Genomic DNA, 18,624 nt, shown 5'->3' with positions numbered 1-18,624 from the left:
GAAGATAGCACAGTACCATGGTTTAGGAAGGTGGCGCAGTAACATTGTGCGAGAAGGTATCGCAGTAACGTTGTGCGGGAAGTTAATGCAGTAACGTGCTGCAGGAGGGTAGCACAGTACAATGGTGTGGGAAGGTAGCACAGTAATGTTGTGTGGGAAGGTAATGCAGTAACGTGCTGCTGGAAGGTAGCGCAGTAGTGTGGTGCGGGAAGGTAATGCAGTACAGTGGTGTGGGAGGGTAGCACAGTACAATGGTGTGGGAAGGCAGTGCAGTACCGTGGTGTGGGAAGGTAGCGCAGTACAGTGGTGCAGGAAGGTAGCGCAGTACCGTGGTGCGGGAAGGTAATGCAGTAATGTGCTGCGAGAAGGTAGCGCAGTAGTGTGTTGCGGGAAGATCCTGCAGTACAATGGTGTGGGATGGTAGTACAGTACAAAGGTGTGGGAATGTAGGGCAGTCGGGGCCAGCTCTACCATAAGGCAGCTTTAGGCAGCTGCCTAGGGGCACCGTTCTCTGGACGGCGTCACTGAATTAATCTAACAAAAAAACTGAAGGATATCAATGTGCCCTCTCCTTTTACACTGCGATGACAACTGCTGCCGGTCTAACCAGGTACAGCTACCACTATCAGGCTGTATCACATAGTGTCTCAGCATTTCCTCTGTGCTGACACATGTAACATCAAGTCAGGTGAAGGCACATAGGGGCGAATGTAACTCTGAATCCTGGGAGGGCGCCCCTACGTCCGCTTCTCATAGCCCTGATGCACCTCCTCCAGACCGCTGGATCCCGGCTCTCCAGCAACAAGCAGCACCTGACTACATGTTGGCTGCCAGCAGCATCGCTGTAATGCTACTGTCACCTGTAAGGGCTAAAACACACTACCCGGCTTTTGCCCGCCGGGAAAAAGCCGGACGGCTTTTTCCCGTGCCGGCATTGTAGTTAACAGTGTGAGGGCTAGGGTCCCTTCACACTGCATGGCCCCGGCCCGGCTTCCGGGTTGCAGCCGGGTCTCACCACTGGAATGTCTGGTGGCCGGGCGGCCGCCGGGCCGTCTTTGCAGCCAGTGAACCGTGTGTGTGAAGGGGAGCTTTCACACACAATGGTTTTTTCGGAAGCCGTGTCTGATGCTGCGCATGTACACAGCATCACACACGGCTCAAAGCCGCCCTGTGTGACAGATTCTGCCGGTTTCTCCCGGATGGCATCTGGGAGAAACCGGCCAGTGTGTTACAGCCCTAAGAGGAAAACATGGAAACAACTTTTAGGTAAGTAACCCATGAGGGTTCTGTGGGACCACAGACAGTGCAGATCTTACAGCCCGATGTAAACAGCATAATAGGGAAAACACTGGGGCACAATGAAGTACAGTGGTAGGGGGGTCAGTAATGTGGAGGTAGGGGTCAGTAATGAACTTACAGTGGGGGAATGGAACACAATAAGGAGCAAACAACTATATGATGTGTGTGTGTGTGTGTGTGTGTGTGTGTGTGTGTGTGTGTGTGTATGCGTATGTGTGTGTATGTGTACACATATAATTAAATATCCTCACCAGACCCCAAATGCAGATGCATTTCTCGGCACTTAGCGAAAATGTAAAATTGGCCTCAGTGAACTATACAATACCGAACATGCCGGCTAGCTTGTATACATGGGCAGAAAGAATGGTTGCCACTCTAGGATTTGAAAGTGAAAGCATACTGTGATTAAAAAGTCACAAAATGTTGTGACTTTGTTTACAATATACTTTTTCACCTTAAAAGTCCTTGAGTGTTGTCCCTTTTCTCTGTATATGTAGAATGATGCAATTCACCCCAGTCCACCTAGTGGCCACCTGCATCTCCCCTCCGAGAGGTGGTGGTGTTTTTTTTTTTTTTTTGCAGGTTAGGGGGTGCCAGGCTGAAGCTTTGCCTAGGGTGCGGAGAGACCTTGCACCGGCCCTGAGCGCAGTATGGTGGTGTGGGAAGGTAGCACAATACCGTGGTGCGGGAAGGTAGCGCAATAACGTTGTGCAGGAAGGTAATGCAGTAACATGCTGTGGGAAGGTAGCGCAGTAGTGTTGTGCGGAAAGGTAATGCAGGACAGTGGTGTGGGAAGGTAGTGCAGTAAGGTGGTATGGGAAGGTAGCACAGTATGGTGGTGAGGGAAGATAGCACAGTAATGTGGTGCAGGAAGGTAGCGCAGTACCATTGTGTGGGACGGTAGCGCAGTATCGTGGTGTGGGAAGGTAGCACAGTACCATGTTGTAGAAAGGTAGATGTTGTGTGAGAATGTAGTCTAGGGAGGTAGTGCAGTGAAATAGTGTGGGGAGGTGGCGTGGTGATATTCTGTTGGTATGTAGTGCAGTGATGTAGTGTGGATAAGTATCATAGTGACATAATGTTGGGATGTAGTGTGGGTAAGTAGCACAGTATTGTAATGTGGGTTGGTAGTTCAGTGATGTAGTGTGGGGAGGTAGTTCAGTGAAATACTATGTCACCACACCCCCTCTTCCCACCTGGGAGAACCTGATCACACTAACTGCGGTGGAACACAATAGGCCCTTCCTAAAACTCAGCTCCAGGCCCATGTGGTCCTTAATTTGGCACTGTGTGGGACAGAGGGCTTAGGATGAGAGACAGCTGGGTTTAGTGAAGAAGTGGGTTTTGAGAGCCTGTTTGAAGTATTGTGAAGAGTCTGAGAGGGAGAGGGAGAGAATTCCAGAGAAAGTGAGAAGCACATGAAAAATCTTGGAGGTAGAGGTGCATTAGCAGAATGAGAGGATGGGCAGAAGTATAAAGGGAGATAAGGTCAGAGATGTAAATGGGAGAGAAGTGGATGAGGGCTTTGTAGGTGAGTGTGAAAAGCTTCAAATTAATTCTGAAGGGGAAAGGAAGCCAGTGAAGGGCTTGTAAGAGAGGGGAGGTGCATGCAGTACATTTGGTAAGGAAGATGAGCCAGGTAGCTGCATTAAGGATAGATTGGAGTGGAGAGAGGCATTTTTCCAGTGATGCCAGATAGGAGAAGAGTCTGGAGATGAACAGTGAGTGGATAAGGGTCTTTGTGGTATCCTGGGTGAGAAAGAGTCTGATCCTAAAAATATTTTTGAGATGAGAGAACTGCTGAGTGTGTGGTTGGAAAAAGAGGGAGGAGTCAAGGATTACTCCAAGAAAACATACTTATATAATGAAATTGTGGGAGGTGAGATAGTGTGAGAGGGTGGGAAGATGATCTGCTCAGTCTTAGATATGTTAAGTTTAAGAAAGTGCTGGGACATCCAGGAAGAGATAAGCCCCATACACACTAGACAAGATTTTGAAAGATCTTGCTCAGAACAGCTGATCTGAGCGAGATCTTTCACAATCTCGTCCAGTGTGTACACTAAATGACTTTAATGATCCGCGCTCTATCTCAGAACTATGGTGGTCATTTTGAGTTGATCGCTAGCTGCATTCGTTCGCTGTGCAGCGATGAGGCAAAAAAAACGGCACTTCTGCACATGCATATGCGCGACATACTATTACAATGAACGATGTAGATTCACACAGGGTCTAGCAAAGCTTTTCAGTAGCACGGGTGGCCGCAGAGTGATTGACATGAAGTGGGCATTTCTGGGTGGCAACTGACCGTTTTCAGGGAGTGTTCGAAAAAACGCAGGCATGGCAGAAAAAAATGCAGGCGTGGCTGGGCGAACGCAGGGCGTGTTTGTGACATCAAAACAGGAACTGAACAGTCTGAAGTGATCGCAAGCGCAGAGTAGGTTTTGAGCTACTCTGAAACTGCACAAACATAAATTGTAGCCACTCTGCGATCCTTTCGTTTGCATTTCTGCTAAGCTAAAATACACTCCTAGTGGGCGGCGGCATAGCGTTTGCACGGCTGCTAAAAACTGCTAGCGAGCGATCAACTCGGAATGACCACCTATATCTCAAGGAAGCCTAACATCAATTAGAGGACAAACTGTTACCGACACATTACCTTTAACCTCACTGAGAATTTCTCCATCATCTATAATCAGATCATCATTAAGGCCAAAGCAGATGGCATTATAACAAAACCTGAAAATATATTTCTCCATGTAGCACACCCCAAGATACCCACATTTTTCTTCCTGCTAAAGATGTATAGATATCTCACTGGCCCACTGGGTTGGACAATTGTGTCTGCATACGAGGACTCTCCAAACAGGTGAGCATCCTTGTGGATAACATTTCAGGCATCATGTAACCACCTAACCCTTTTATGCCCAGTATACTGCAGACTTTCTCAAGAGGATAAACAACCTCGTACTGAACAAAGATCACAAGCTAGCCAGTATAGACATCAAATCCCTCTACACCATCAGCATTCATCTACAGGGAATGGAAGCCATCATTTTTTCAGGATAGAGAAAAGACATCGGACTTCCATAAGTTAATTGTGGATCTACTGGAATTCATACTAAACAGGAATTATTTTGTTTTTAATATCAATTTTTTTCTCCAAACCAGGGCATTGCATGCTCACCCACTTATGCAAATCTGTTCATATGGTGGTAGGAACATGTTTATGTCTTCAATGATGCCAATGATGAATTTATCACACTTTTACCAATGTTGATTCATTACATCAATTACATTTTACTAATTTGGTATGGAACAGAACAGATATTCCATGACTTCATGATGCAGCGCAACAGGAAATTCACCTATGCCAATCATTTTCTAGACCTTTTACTTAATATTTATGAAGAGGTAATTCTCTTTTCTTACTTATATAGGAAGCCAACTGCAACAACAGACTTTTTTTTACTACAAAAGACATCACTTTTCACCACCAATACAAAATGTCCTGAAGGGTGAGTTAATAAGATTATGGAGAAATTGCCCAATGATATCACCTTTAAAATGCAAAGCAAGGACTTATTTATTTATTTATCAGCAGTTTCTTATATAGCGCAGCATATTCCATTGCGCTTTACAATTAGAACAATTATAGAACAAAACTGGGCAAAGACAGACAGACAGACAGACCGACAGAGGTAGGAAGGCCCTGCTCGCAAGCTTACAATCTATAGGGAAATAGGCATTGATACACAAGGATAGATGCTACCTGTCACATAATGGTTCCCCAGGTTGCTAGGTTCTTAATGGGTTGTATATGATATGTTCACCCAGCAATGTTGGAAGACAAAATGTGAGTTTATGTGGACTGTACAGAGGGGATGTAACTTGATAGGGAAGCTGTGAAGGTTATGTGTGTGGATCTGAAATTTGGTAGGCTTGTCTGAAGAGGTGAGTTTTCAGAGAACGTTTAAAGGTTTGGAGACTAGAGGAGAGTCTTATTGTGCGTGGGAGTGCATTCCACAGAGTGGGTGAAGCCCGGGTAGAGTCCTGTAATTTTGAGTGGGAACAGGTAATACATGTGGATGAGAGACGCAGATCTTGTGCAGAGCGGAGAGGTCTGGTAGGGAGATATTTTGAGATGAGTGAGGAGATGTATGATGGTGCAGTTTGGTTAATAGCCTTGTTAATAGACTTGGCTAAGATATTATGCAAGAGAGGGTACCATAGTATACTGTTCAAAAAATCCCAATGCATGGTTGCCAAAACAGCAAGGAACTCGCTTTTCTTCACTCATAAAAAGGCTGCTGAGAAAAAAAATGAAGGTTTATTGATAACTACTGTAACAAACGGAAAGATTTGAAGGACTATAATTATCACTGTGATGATATTATTTGTATTATATTATTTGATTATGCACTTACTCTTTTTTATTTCTTTTCTATTTCTACTTTCTTTTTTCATCTTACTTCTCTTTTTGCCTTTTTCTTCTTTTTTGTATTCCCCACCTGCATCCACTCTCTCTCACAATTATATACTGGTTGGATCATTTAATAGGATTTTGGTACCTACCGGTAAATCCTTTTCTCGTAGTCCGTAGAGGATGCTGGCATGCACATTAGTACCATGGGGTATAGACAGGTCCACCAGGAGCCATTGGTACTTTAAGAGTTTGAGAGTGTGGTTTGGCTCCTCCCTCTATGCCCCTCCTACCAGACTCAGTCTAGAAACTGTGCCCGAGGAGATGACATACTTAGAGAGAAGGATTATACAGATAGTGGTGAGATTCATACCAGCTCACACATACAAGGCACAGCAAGCCAACTAGCTTGAACCACTCAGCAACAGCTGAAACATTACTTACCAAGTAACAACGCAGTACTCAACTAAAACGAAGTTGTACTGAACCAAATAGCATTTGCCGGCAAACAAAGCGCTGGGCGGGCACCCAGCATCCTCTATGGACTACGAGAAAAGGATTTACCAGTAGGTACCAAAATCCTATTTTCTCTTACGTCCTAGAGGATGCTGGGGTCCACATTAGTACCATGGGGATGTACCAAAGCTCCCAGAACAGGAGGGAGAGCGTGGAGGCTCCTGCAGAACTGATTGACTGAACTTCAGAATATGAGCAGCCAAAGTATCGAGGTTGTAAAACTTTTTAAACGTGTTCGACCCAGACCAAGTTGCAGCTCGGCAAAGTTGCAATGCAGAGACATCCCGGCCAGCCCCCCAAGAAGACCCTACTTTATGAGTAAAGGGGGCCTTAACAGATTTTGGACACAACAGTCCTGCCGTAGAATAAGTGTTCTGGATAGTGAACCTAATCCAGCAAGAAATAGTCTGCTTAGAAGCAGGACACACAATTTTCTTGGGATCATAGAGGACAAACAGAGAGTCCGACTTTCTGTGATGAGAAGTTCTGTTCACATATATCTTTAGAGCCCTTACAACATCCAAGGACTTTGAAGTAATTGAGGAGTCAGTAGCCGCTGACACCACATTAGGTTGGTTGATAAGGAATGTCAACACAACCTTCAGAAGAAACTGCTGACGAGTCCGGAGCTCAGCTCTATCTTCATGGAAGATTAAGTAAGGGCTTTTACATGATAAAGCCCCCAGCTCGGACACACGTCTAGCAGAAGCCAAGGCCAACAATGTGACCGCCTTCCATGTAAGAAATTTGACCTCTACCTCCTATAGAGGTTCAAACCAATCCGACTGGAGGAACTGCAACATGACATTAAGGTCCCAGGGCGCCGTAGGCAGTACAAAGGGAGCTTGGATATGCAGAACTCCCTTCAAAAAACTCTGAACCTCATTGAGGGCAGCCAATTGTTTCTGAAAGAAAATGGATAGGGCTAAGATCTGGACCTTTACAGATCCCAAAATCAGACCCATATCCACTCCTGCTTGCAGGAAGAGGAGGAAACGTCCCGGTTGAAACTACACCATAGGAAACTTCTTGGACACACACCAAGAGACATATATCTTCCAAATACGATGGTAATGTTTAGACGTTACCCCTTTCCTAGCCTGTATGAGGGTAGGAATAACCTTCTTCGGAATGCCCTTCCAAGCAAGAATCAGGCGCTCAACTTCCATGCTGTCAAACCTAGCCATGATAAGTCTTGATAGGCGAACGGCCCCTGCTGCAGCAGGTCCTCCCAAAGAGGAAGAGGCCTTGGCTCTTCTTGCAGTAGATTCAGAAGGTCCGCGTACCAAGCCCTTCTTGCCAAGTCTGGGGCTCTTATAGGAGAATCTGCCTGAAGAAGACCGTTGCAGACGGCTCTTAGTTCCAGAATGTTGATGGGCAGGCCGGCTTCCAGGCTTGACCACCTTCCTTGGAAGATCACCCCTTGAGTGACTGCTCCCAAGCCCCGGAGGCTCCCATCCGTTGTTAGAAGGACCCAGTCCTGAATTCCGAACCTGTGGCCTTCCAGGGGGTGAGGTAATTGGAGCCACCAGAGGAGTGAGATCCTTGCCCTTGGCGACAGACAAATTCTCTGATGCATGTGGAGGTGAGAACCCGACCACTTATCCAGGAGATCCAGTTGGAAGGCCTGAACATGAAACCTCCCGTACTTGAGAGCCTCGTAAGAGGCCACCATATTTCCCAATAGGTGAATGCATTGATGAACCGACACCCGGGGTGGCTTCAGGACATCCTGGACCATGGATTGGATCACCAACACCTTGTCCCGTGGAAGAAACACCCTCTGCACTTCCGTATCCAGGATCATTCTCAGAAATAACAGCCTCTGGGTTGGTTCCAAATGTGACTTTGGAAGGTTCAGAATCCACCCATGACTCTGGAGCAGTCGTGTTGGGAGAATAATGGACTGCAGTAGCTTCTCCTTGGGTGATGCTTTTATCAGCAGATCGTCCAGATACGGAATGATTTTCACACCCTGCTTGCGGAGTAGAATCATTATTTCCGCCATCACCTTGGTAAACACCCTCGGTGCTGTAAAGAGGCCGAATGGCAGGGCCTGGAACTGAAAATGACAGTCCAGCAATGCGAAGCGGAGATAAGCCTGATGCGGCAGCCAGATCGGAATGTAAAGTTACGCATCCTTGATATCCAGTGATACCAGGAATTCCCCCTCTTCCAGACCTGATATTACCACCCTGAGAGACTCCATCTTGGACTTGGACTCCTTTAGAAAGGGGTTCAATGATTTTAGGTTCAGAATGGGCCTTACCGAACCATCCGGTTTCGGAACCACGAAAAGGTTAGAATAGTAACCTTTAGTCAGCATGTGAGGTGGCACTGGCACAATGACCTGTGCCTCCACCAGCTTTTGGACAGCATATTGAAGCACTGCACTGTCCTCCAACAGAGTTGGTAAGCCTGACTTGAAAAAATGATGAGTAGGGAGACTTTGAAATTCCAGCCTGTGTCCCTGAGACACAATATCTACTAACATATATATTGGTAGATGCTCAATTAGCTTAGTGATATCATTCAGGTGCTCGAAAGGGAGGGGTATTTCTAAGCAAGAAAAAAAGGCAATTGTTTACCCCAGCACCCTGAATGATAACCATAACCAGATATAAATTCCACATGATAATAGGATTCAGAGATCTTCGTTACACATATTTGTGCAAATGTGTGAATAAGCCCCAAAGCCGCATCAAGGCATCTCTGTATATTTGGGGTCCCTAGCGCTATATCTAGGTGCAGGGTGTGGCACCCCAAAACACCAGCATAAGCCAGAAAGCCCAGCGTAGCATACCAGTGAAAAAACTATAGTGTTAATAAATTAGTATTTAGGAAGCCGAAGCTATAGAGAAAGTGATACAAAAATGAAATGCAATTAAAATAGAGAAATAGTGTTAAAAAATTAATAAGTGAAAAGTGTTAATAGAATGTAAAGGTATGCCACACTAAGGCCATCCAGCTCAGCCAGTCCAGAGGCACCACACCTCACACCTCCATTACCCCAATCTGGGTCTAAGATTAACCAGCAAGGAGCCACATGATACGGTTATCATTCAGGGTGCTGGGGGAAACAAATGCCTTTTTTTCTTGCTTAGAAATACCCCTCCCTTTCGAGCACCTGAATGATATCACTAAGCTAATTGAGCATCTACCAATATATATGTCTGTTGTGAGAGGCAGAGAGGTTCCTGCATTAGGAGGAGGTGCAGGCACTGACATGCCACATGGAGCATTATGGGGTTGCTCCAAGGTAGGTAGCTCTTAGCTAAGACAAATTGTAGTAAGGAGCCATTATCATGTGGCTCCTTGCTGGTTAATCTTAGACCCAGATTGTGGTAATGGAGGTGTGAGGTGTGGTACCTCTGGACTGGCTGAGCTGGATGGCCTTAGTGTGGCATACCTTTACATTCTATTAACACTTTTAACTTATTAATTTTTTAACACTATTTCTCTATTTTAATTGCATTTCATTTTTGTATCACTTTGTCTATAGCTTCGGCTTCCTAAATACTAATTTATTAACACTATAGTTTTTTCACTGGTATGCTACGCTGGGCTTTCTGGCTTATGCTGGTGTTTTGGGGTGCCACACCCTGCACCTAGATATAGCACTAGGGACCCCAAATATACAGAGATGCCTTGATGCAGCTTTGGGGTTTTTTCACACATTTGCGCAAATATGTGTAACAAAGATCTCTGAATTCTATTATTATGTGGAATTTATATCTGGTTCCGGTTATCATTCAGGGTGCTGGGGGAAACAAATGCCTTTTTTTCTTACACAATATCTACTACCCAGGGATCCAGGCTGGACGATACCCAGACATGACTGAACTGTCTGAGTCTCGCTCCCACAGGCCCCACCAACAGGCCGTACAGTCCACCGTCATGCGTAGGACTTTGGGGTACCTGAAGCAGGATTTTGTACCTGGGAACCTGCAGTGGCATGTTTCCAGGACTTAACCCTACCTCCTCTAAAGAAGGTATTGGATGATCTGGCCTTTCAAGACTTGTTAGGCCGAAAGGACTGCTGCACAGCTGAGGAGAAGTATTTCTTCGGAGCAGGTGCTGCTGAGGGATGAAACGTAGAGTTACCCGCTGTAGCAGTGGATAACCATGCATCAAGCACTTCCCCAAAGAGAGCCTGACCTGTATAGGGTAGCGACTCCACGCTCCTTCTGGATTCCACGTCGGATGACCACTGGCCCTGATGATCTGAAACAGACATGGAAGAAATTCCCACAGCCATGGAACCCAGGTCTTTCATCGATTCTACTACAAAACCTGCAGAATCATGTACAGATGGGTCCACGTTTATCTTGACTTCTTTGCTGCGCCTAGGCATACCATGGTTTATTAACATAAGCATTTCATCTATTGTTCTCAGCTGCAATACAATACAGAGAACAATACAGCAGGGGATTAAGTCTGACTGACCTGGCTCACTTAATCCTATTAAAGGCCAAGATAAACATGGATCCATCTGTATGTTGCGTAAATATAATGCAACGTCATCCCTATTCATCGTATCCCAATCCTCAAGCAAGGTAGCCGACCACTTCACTATTGCCTTTGCAATCCATGCATTAGCAATAGTGGTACGTAATATGGCCACAGATGCAGTATACATTTATAGTATAGACAGTATAGATTTAAGTGTGTTATCAATCTTTCTATCTGCCGGCTCATTTAAGGCGGTAGATCCCGGAACAGATAAAACCACCTTTTTTGAGAGGCTGGATAAAGATGCGTCAACAATCGGCGGGTTTTCCCACTTTTTCCTGTCCTCTTCAGGGAAAGGAAAGGCCACCAGAACCCTCTTAGGGATCTGAAACTTATTTTCGGGGTTAACCCATGCTTTTTCAAGTATAGCATTCAGCTCCTTTGACGCAGGGAAGGTTAGCGAAGCTTTCTTATTTTCAGAGAAAAAGCCTCCTCAACCTGCTCAGGTGTGGTATCATTAACATTTAACACATCCCTGAGAGCCTCTATCAACAATTGCACCCCTCTTGCAAGAGATGCGGACCCCCGCAACACATCCCCATCACCATCTGTGGTGTCAGAACCGGTATCCGTGTCATCTTGTGTGACATGTACCAGCGCATGTTTGTGGGGGTATATAGCGGGGTGTCCTGAGGTAGCAGACATGGTCCATACAGCCATAGAGCTCTGTAATACCTGGGTTGCAGACTCATTACTGGCAACCCTGTCAGAAATCTGAGAAATCCAAGTTTTGATAGAGGAAAACCACTCTGGTTCCCTTGCTGGTATCTGTGCTAAACCAGTGCTAACCTGATTACATGGAATGGGATCATCCTGGGAGGATAAATCCTCTGCAGCATATGGACTTAGCTAAAGGAGTCCCCCAAACACTCCAAACACACAGGTGGGGGCAGACAGCGTTTCCCCACCGAGAAAGGCAAGAGAGAGAGACAGAGATTGGAGCAAACACAACACACAGCGCTTTCTAGCAAAGGGAGACCCCTTATTAGCGCTGGCTGTACTCCTTAATAGGACACACAGTCTAATTACAGCCTCCACTCCCTTCTACAACCCCCTGGTACCATATACAGTAAGCTGGAGTTGCTGTGGAGGGACCTGTTCTTCCTCCCAGTGCTGTGAAGGCAGGAAAATGGCGCTGGAACGCTGCTGGGTCCGCTCTGAGGAGAAGCTCCGCCCCCTTAATGGCACTGTCTTCCCACTCTTCAGATGATTATACTGGCCTGAGGACTTTTGCTGGCTGAGATCCGTGGACCCTGACAGGCTTGCTGACCAGTGTGGGTGGTAAGCGCTGGCCTAGGGTGCCCCTCACAGCGCCGCACTATGTGCCTCTGGTACCTTCCTGGAGCACAGTTAATACTGTGCTCCCTCCCCATTGCCGCCATCTTCACACCGGCCCCCCGCTTCCTAGGGGGGTCGGTGACTCACCACTTCTTCAGCTCTGTCAGGGGTTGGCGACATGCTGCTGGGGCGAGCGTTCCCCTGTGGCGGAGAACGATCCGATCCCTCTGGAGCTCAATGTCCAGTCAGCGGAGTCAGTGGCTCAGACCCCACAGGACGGACACTGCTCCCCCCCTTAGTCCCTCGGTGCAGGCAGGTTGTTGCCAACAGCCTCCTGTAAAAAAATAAACTCTAAAATAAACTTTTATAGAAAAGCTCTGTAGAGCTCCCCTAGCTGTGACCGGCACATTTTCTAAACTGAGTCTGGTAGGAGGGGCATAGAGGGACGAGCCAGCCCACACTCTCAAACTCTTAAAGTGCCAATGGCTCCTGGTGGACCCGTCTATACCCCATGGTACTAATGTGGAACCCAGCATCCTCTAGGACATAAGAGAAATATTATTAGTATTATACATTCACTGTTCAAACTTCAAACTTGCTTTCAAACAAATGACTATGGCTTTGAATTTTAATTTCACAATGTCAGGCCCAATATCTGTATACAGTATGTGTTTGCACTAGAAATATTTAAATTAAATTGCTTAAATATTTTACAATATTTAAATATAAATTAAAAAATAATTAGTATGATGATTTATTTTGCTTTAGGAGATGATCACACTGTCACCTGCATTCCCATGACAGCTCCTGAGGCTGATAAACCATCATGTGATAATACTGATATCCTGGTTACTGATGAATATATATAACTGGGTCCTGGTGAATATAAACAGAATTCCTGAGCAAGTAAATTAATACCCGTGAGTGTCAGACAGCCTGTGACACAGTAATACAAAATGGATTCCAGCACCCAGAAATTCTATCCTGTACACGGCATTGATTCTAGAGAACTTCTGGAAACATATTTTTCTAACAAACCAGACATGATCTTTGGAGATGATACAATTAAATTTCCAATGGAATGTTTACACCGTGCATTCAGTGAGGGTATGTATATTATACTGACAGTATGTATACTATACTGACCAACTTACCTTAGTGTGAGTGATTGCATGTGTACAGGTGTGTGTTGGGGAATTTAGACTGTATTCTCTAATGGGGCAGGGTGCATGACAAATATATTCTCTGTACAGCACTTCATAAAATGCTTGGACTATATAAATACATTTTTATAATGATACTTTATGATGGATCTAAGATTATATATTTCTATGCAGTTGTTAAAGTGAAGAATTACTTTTTAATTTGCTAAATGCAATGCCTATGACTCTTTCTTTGATGACGGAACATGACTGTGTACAGTACATACTGATTACCATTGAGTGTTAGGAATATGCATTACATCATTATATCTGTCCACTGACATGTCTATGTAACATACAGTACTGTACAGAAAGTAGTTCTTACACTATAGTGTATTTCAATGGAGACCTCTCGCATGTGCAATGGTGATTCTTGCACTATAACATTTTATTTGACACCTTATACATGGGCAACAGTGATTTTTAAAAGCAAAATCTGGTGGATGATCACTAGTATTACACTCGCCAGTAATGCCATACGCCAAATGCCAGAGACGGATATATGAGCGAGGCTCCATCTGTATGCATTACGTCATTAGATCTGCCCACTTACATATTGTAGTTACAGTGTATTGAGTGAGGATTGAAGAACCCTGTGTAATCACACTATCAGATGACAAGGACTAGAAGGGCAAATTGAGAACTTGAAATGGCCTCAGACAAGACCAACTAAAAAGTAGGTGGGGATGACCAGGGCCAAAACTAGGATTTTTGTCACCAAGGGTAAGGCAGCAATGTGGCACCCCCCCTTTTCTAACATAAAATTATTATCATTCCTCCTCCCTACCACACTTTTTATATAGGACAGAGTGCACTGCAAACAGAGTGGTCTTACAGTAGGGTGGGAGGATCCCTGGCAGCGATGATACCCCCAGGTCTTATAGTTGGGTGGGAGGATCACTGGCAGCCATGACAATCCCAGGTCTTACTCCAGGGTCACAGGATCCCCGGCTGCACAGCACCAGACCCCAAGACATGATGCAGGATCTCCTCACCTATGTGTAGCCACCAGCCCACGGGCAATCTACTGTAACTCACCAGCTGGTTCCCTTGTTGGATGTAATTTTTGGTCACACCATCTGTGTCCCCCCTCAGAGATCAAAGTCAGGGCAGTTGCAGTAACAGGGCCACCATGATGCTACCAGAGCAGGATGTGGGACTGTACCATCGCTAGGGAGTACGGAGTAGAAGATAGTTTAAGTAAGAGAAGGCAAATCACATGAGGGTAGAGGGCCCTGCTCATGAGAGCTTACATTCTAAATGGGAGGGGCAGCTAGACAAGGGTGACACAGATGGGGTAAACTGTGGGTGTGGGAAAGAAGGACTAGAAGGGGAGTTTGCTGGGTTAGGTAAAGAAGTAAATAAACGGGTGCAGGGTGTACAGTTTTAGCCCCCCTTAAGCTGCATGGTCCCCATAACAGAATGAAAAACAATGCTCAAAAAGATTCCTACATAGAGTAGAGCTGAGATGGGAAGAACTGGCAAAATATATGTGGGCACGGAAGATACAGGGGGTGTGGCCAAATCCTGGAGGTTTGGCCATGCACCTCTAAAAACAATGAACGAGTAACAATATGCATAAACTATGGACAGGAGCATTCATCCTTCTCAACAGCTGGGCCAGGTCACTGCCAGTATCCTCGGACAAGTTTGTGTCCAGAAACATGTAAGAGGTAAGATTCCACACCAGTTACAAAATGTATGAAAGACCAAAATAAGACAATTGGGGGGAATATTCCCAGATAAAGTCTATGTAGCGGTGAACCCTGAGTCAACAATAGTACTGTAGAGTAGAGAAGGAGTAAGACTTTTTTTTTTGGGTGCACTCTTAGGCTGATTAACAGTGATCAAGAAATAGGTAAGTATATTAAAACTTGACTTTTAATGAGAATAATTAAAAGCTGGTATCCAAAATGACACACACAAACATACAAATAACATAAATATAAAAAAATATATCTTTGGTCCTCAATTATAATAGGAGGACTGACGGCACTGTGGCTGCAGAACCTGTCCGGTGGGAGATAGGGAGGCCGTGAGTCTGGGAGCCAGCTGCAGGAGGGCAGGATAGCTGATCGGTGACACTTAATTTCCACATATTAGAACAGGCATTTTTTCATTTCCCAATATTAAGGGTTGTTACCTCTAGCCATTGTGCTGCTAGCAAATGTTGATGCCGACCATTATTTGTGTCTCATTTAAGGACCTTATCAAAAAAGATTGTACATGCATTATTTTTCACAGATGAATATACTGCTTAATATTGCTATTTTCTTGAAGGTCTGAATTGCTGTATATTTGATTATACAGGCCAGCAATCATTGTGCGCATTTCTTTTGATAGATCTCTATATCTGCATACACAAGTGTACAATTTACTTTATTCTATTTTTTATCTAAAACCAGCATCTTTTCCTCCATCCATGGACTCTCACCAATGATCTGGAGTACCTATACGGGCGATTGTAATACTCCAGTCTCATCTCCGCCTAACATTGGCAGCAGATCCACCTTTATTCTATTTTCTCACTTTATCTGGTACAAATAATTTCCTTATAGTGATCTCTCATCAGTGATCCAGGGAGCTGATGAGTTCGGACAACCTACTATCATACCACACTGTAAGACGCCCAATACCGTCCGCTCTTGGAAGCTAAGCAGTGTTGGGCTTGGTCAGTACTTGGATGGGTGACCGCCAGGGAATACCGAGTTTAGTAGAACTCTCTTATTCCTTGCCTAACACTGACAGCAGAATCACTGCTCTTATCTTCCTTCAATCTATTCACTTTTCTACATTATTATTTGTCCTGCACAAAAAGCTATCATTTGTGATTTTGGGGGCTGAGCTAACTGGCACAAATCCAGTGCCTCTATTTTTGATACCAGCATGCGGAATTGGCAGCTTTGGTCTCATAACTCAATTTAGGATCATACCTCCTATCATACTTGAAGACCAAAGATATATTTTTTATATTTATGTTATTTGTATGTTTGTGTGTGTAATTTAGGATACCAGCTTTTAATTATTCTCATTAAAAGTCAAGTTTTAATATACTTACCTATATCTTGATCATTGTTTATCAGCCTAAGAGTGCACCCAAAAGAGAGTCTTACTCATTCTCCAATCACGTTCTACAAGTCTGTGTCCAGGTAATGAGTCTCTAAATCTGTTTTATAAGTGCTACAATGCAGTGGCAACACTTTGTTTAAATGCCAAGTTCTGTTGTTCTTCACATACAGACTCATTTGCACACAGCTATACAAGTGTTGTATATCATATTACTTAGCACAGTCTCCTGGAATGGGCTAGGTGCATTGCATTGTAATAGACACTAGCAGAGGGAACTGGTAACTCACACACGCCAGGCATCAGTGATATATAAGTGTGTATGTTTCCTAAGAGTTTACATTATGGCAAATTATGGACACTTCTGAGGTGTGTAAATGTCTGTGTGTATATGCTGGAAAGGTGACTCCAGTTACTGGAAATGCTGATCAAAGAAGTACTTACATACCTCATACATTACAGTGAAGCAGCAACAGGTGTGTTGTGAGGAAGTTGCTTACCTGTATCTAGGGATGTGCGGGTTCTCACTTGTTTTGAATAACCAATAAGATAAATCTGGATAAATCCGAACTTTAAATACATTTTGCAAAAATAAAGGGTAAATCTGTACCCGCACTCCTCTACCAGTAACAGGACATTACAGAGTGATGCATAGTAGAGTGCTGTAGATGCTACATATTAAAGTATATTACACTCTGTAATCACTGGGATCTTTCCCTGCAGGTCACATTAAGGGAGACCTTTTGATTGACATCAGTTTTGGATCCTTCATTCATCATCTCTATACAGCCAGTGGATATTTCAAACAGATCATTGTGCTGAAGTGCTCTGAGCAATGTATTATGGAGCTGAACAAATGGATTAATACATGTACCGGAGCATTTGATTGGTCTCACGTAATGGAATATATTAAATGTCTAGAAGGAAACAGGTAAGAAAACATATTTTCCAAAACATCTATCAAGTGTAACCCCAGTGTCAGTACTCAGTAACCTATTCCAAATGCTTTACACTGACCCTTATTTATCCTGGGATGAAATAAATATCTGTTGTACAGCTCATGCCATTGGGGGTAATTCAGATCTGATCACTGCTGTGCGTTTTCGCACAGCGGCTATCAGGTCCTAACTGTGCATGTGTATGCAACGCAATGTGCATGCGCATCGGACAGCAACAAAGGGAATCGTCTGTCAGTGACGGGATTGTGCAAAAAATCCATTTGCATGGGCGTTCGAAAGGTGATTGACAGGAGGAAGCAGTTTGTGGGTGATAACTGACTGTTTACTGGGAATAGTCTGGAAAACGCAGTCATTCCCAATCATTTTCAGTGAGGGTATCTGACATCAGCTCTGGCCCCAATCGCACTGGAAGAGTAAGTCCTGGGATACGCAGAGACAGCACACACAGAATTTTAGCAGCTCGGCGTACACATAGCATCGCACACTTGCACAGCAAAAATACACTCCCCCTGTAGGCGGCGACAATGTGATCGCAAGACAGCAAAAAACACAGCCCAGCAATCAGATCTGAATGACCTCTATGGTCTCCTGTTATATGTATTTCACCAGACTTAGCTAATATTACTAAACACATTACTGTTTAACTCTTTCATTTGAAATAAACAACTTGTCCAAATCCCTGGGTTTCTATTTCATTCATCGCCTAAATCTATATGGATTCTTCTTCTGTTCTCTCCTGAAGGAGAGCAATAGGTAAAAATAAAAAACCTTTACTGAGGGACATGAAGTTGCTCTTTGCAGAATATAGACATGAATTAATTAGAAGGAGCCTTATAGCACATACCCGTCATGAGTCTGGCTGCAGTATGGGGAACCATTCTGTTGGGTTTTCGTTATTGGTCTCTTGTGGTCAATGAATGAACATATTATTAAGTCAGATCAATTAAAATACTGGCATCTACTTTTATAGGTGGGATGCAGCCAGTGGCGGGCTGGGATGGGGGGCATGGTGCCATCTGCCATCTTAGCTCCGGGGCCACCTGCAGCCACACTCTGCTTGCACATGGCTGGCTGTGGGAGGCAGGAAGGAGGTAGGTAGAGAGGATGCTCCCTGCCTGGCCTCTCTGCACTATAACACAGTAAGAGAAGCTGGCCTGGTAGCTCCGCCTCCCTGAGCTCCTCCCTCTATCACTTACAGTCAGGTGTGACTACGCATGTGCATCAGGCTGCTGTGCACCCCTGCTGGGGAGCTGAGCAGCAACAGGAGATTAGGCCAAAGTAGAGCAGAATAACAGGTTGGTAGGGGAAATAGAAATAGCGCACTGGGTTACTTAATTACAAGAACCGGTATCATAAATAAAATCTGAGACAA

At 44.7% G+C, this 18,624-nt stretch overlaps 1 pseudogene; it reads left to right on the top strand.

The window, feature by feature from the left end:
* The first annotated feature begins 15,827 nt into the window (after nucleotides 1–15,827).
* Nucleotides 15,828–15,947, top strand: LOC134968088 (5S ribosomal RNA; annotated as a pseudogene).
* The last annotated feature ends 2,677 nt before the right edge of the window (nucleotides 15,948–18,624 follow it).

This window comes from Pseudophryne corroboree, chromosome 10 (genome assembly GCF_028390025.1).
Source record: "Pseudophryne corroboree isolate aPseCor3 chromosome 10, aPseCor3.hap2, whole genome shotgun sequence".
Lineage (NCBI taxonomy): Eukaryota > Metazoa > Chordata > Amphibia > Anura > Myobatrachidae > Pseudophryne > Pseudophryne corroboree.
Note: the sequence above shows the minus strand (reverse complement) of the source record. Positions and strands in the feature narration are given on the sequence as shown.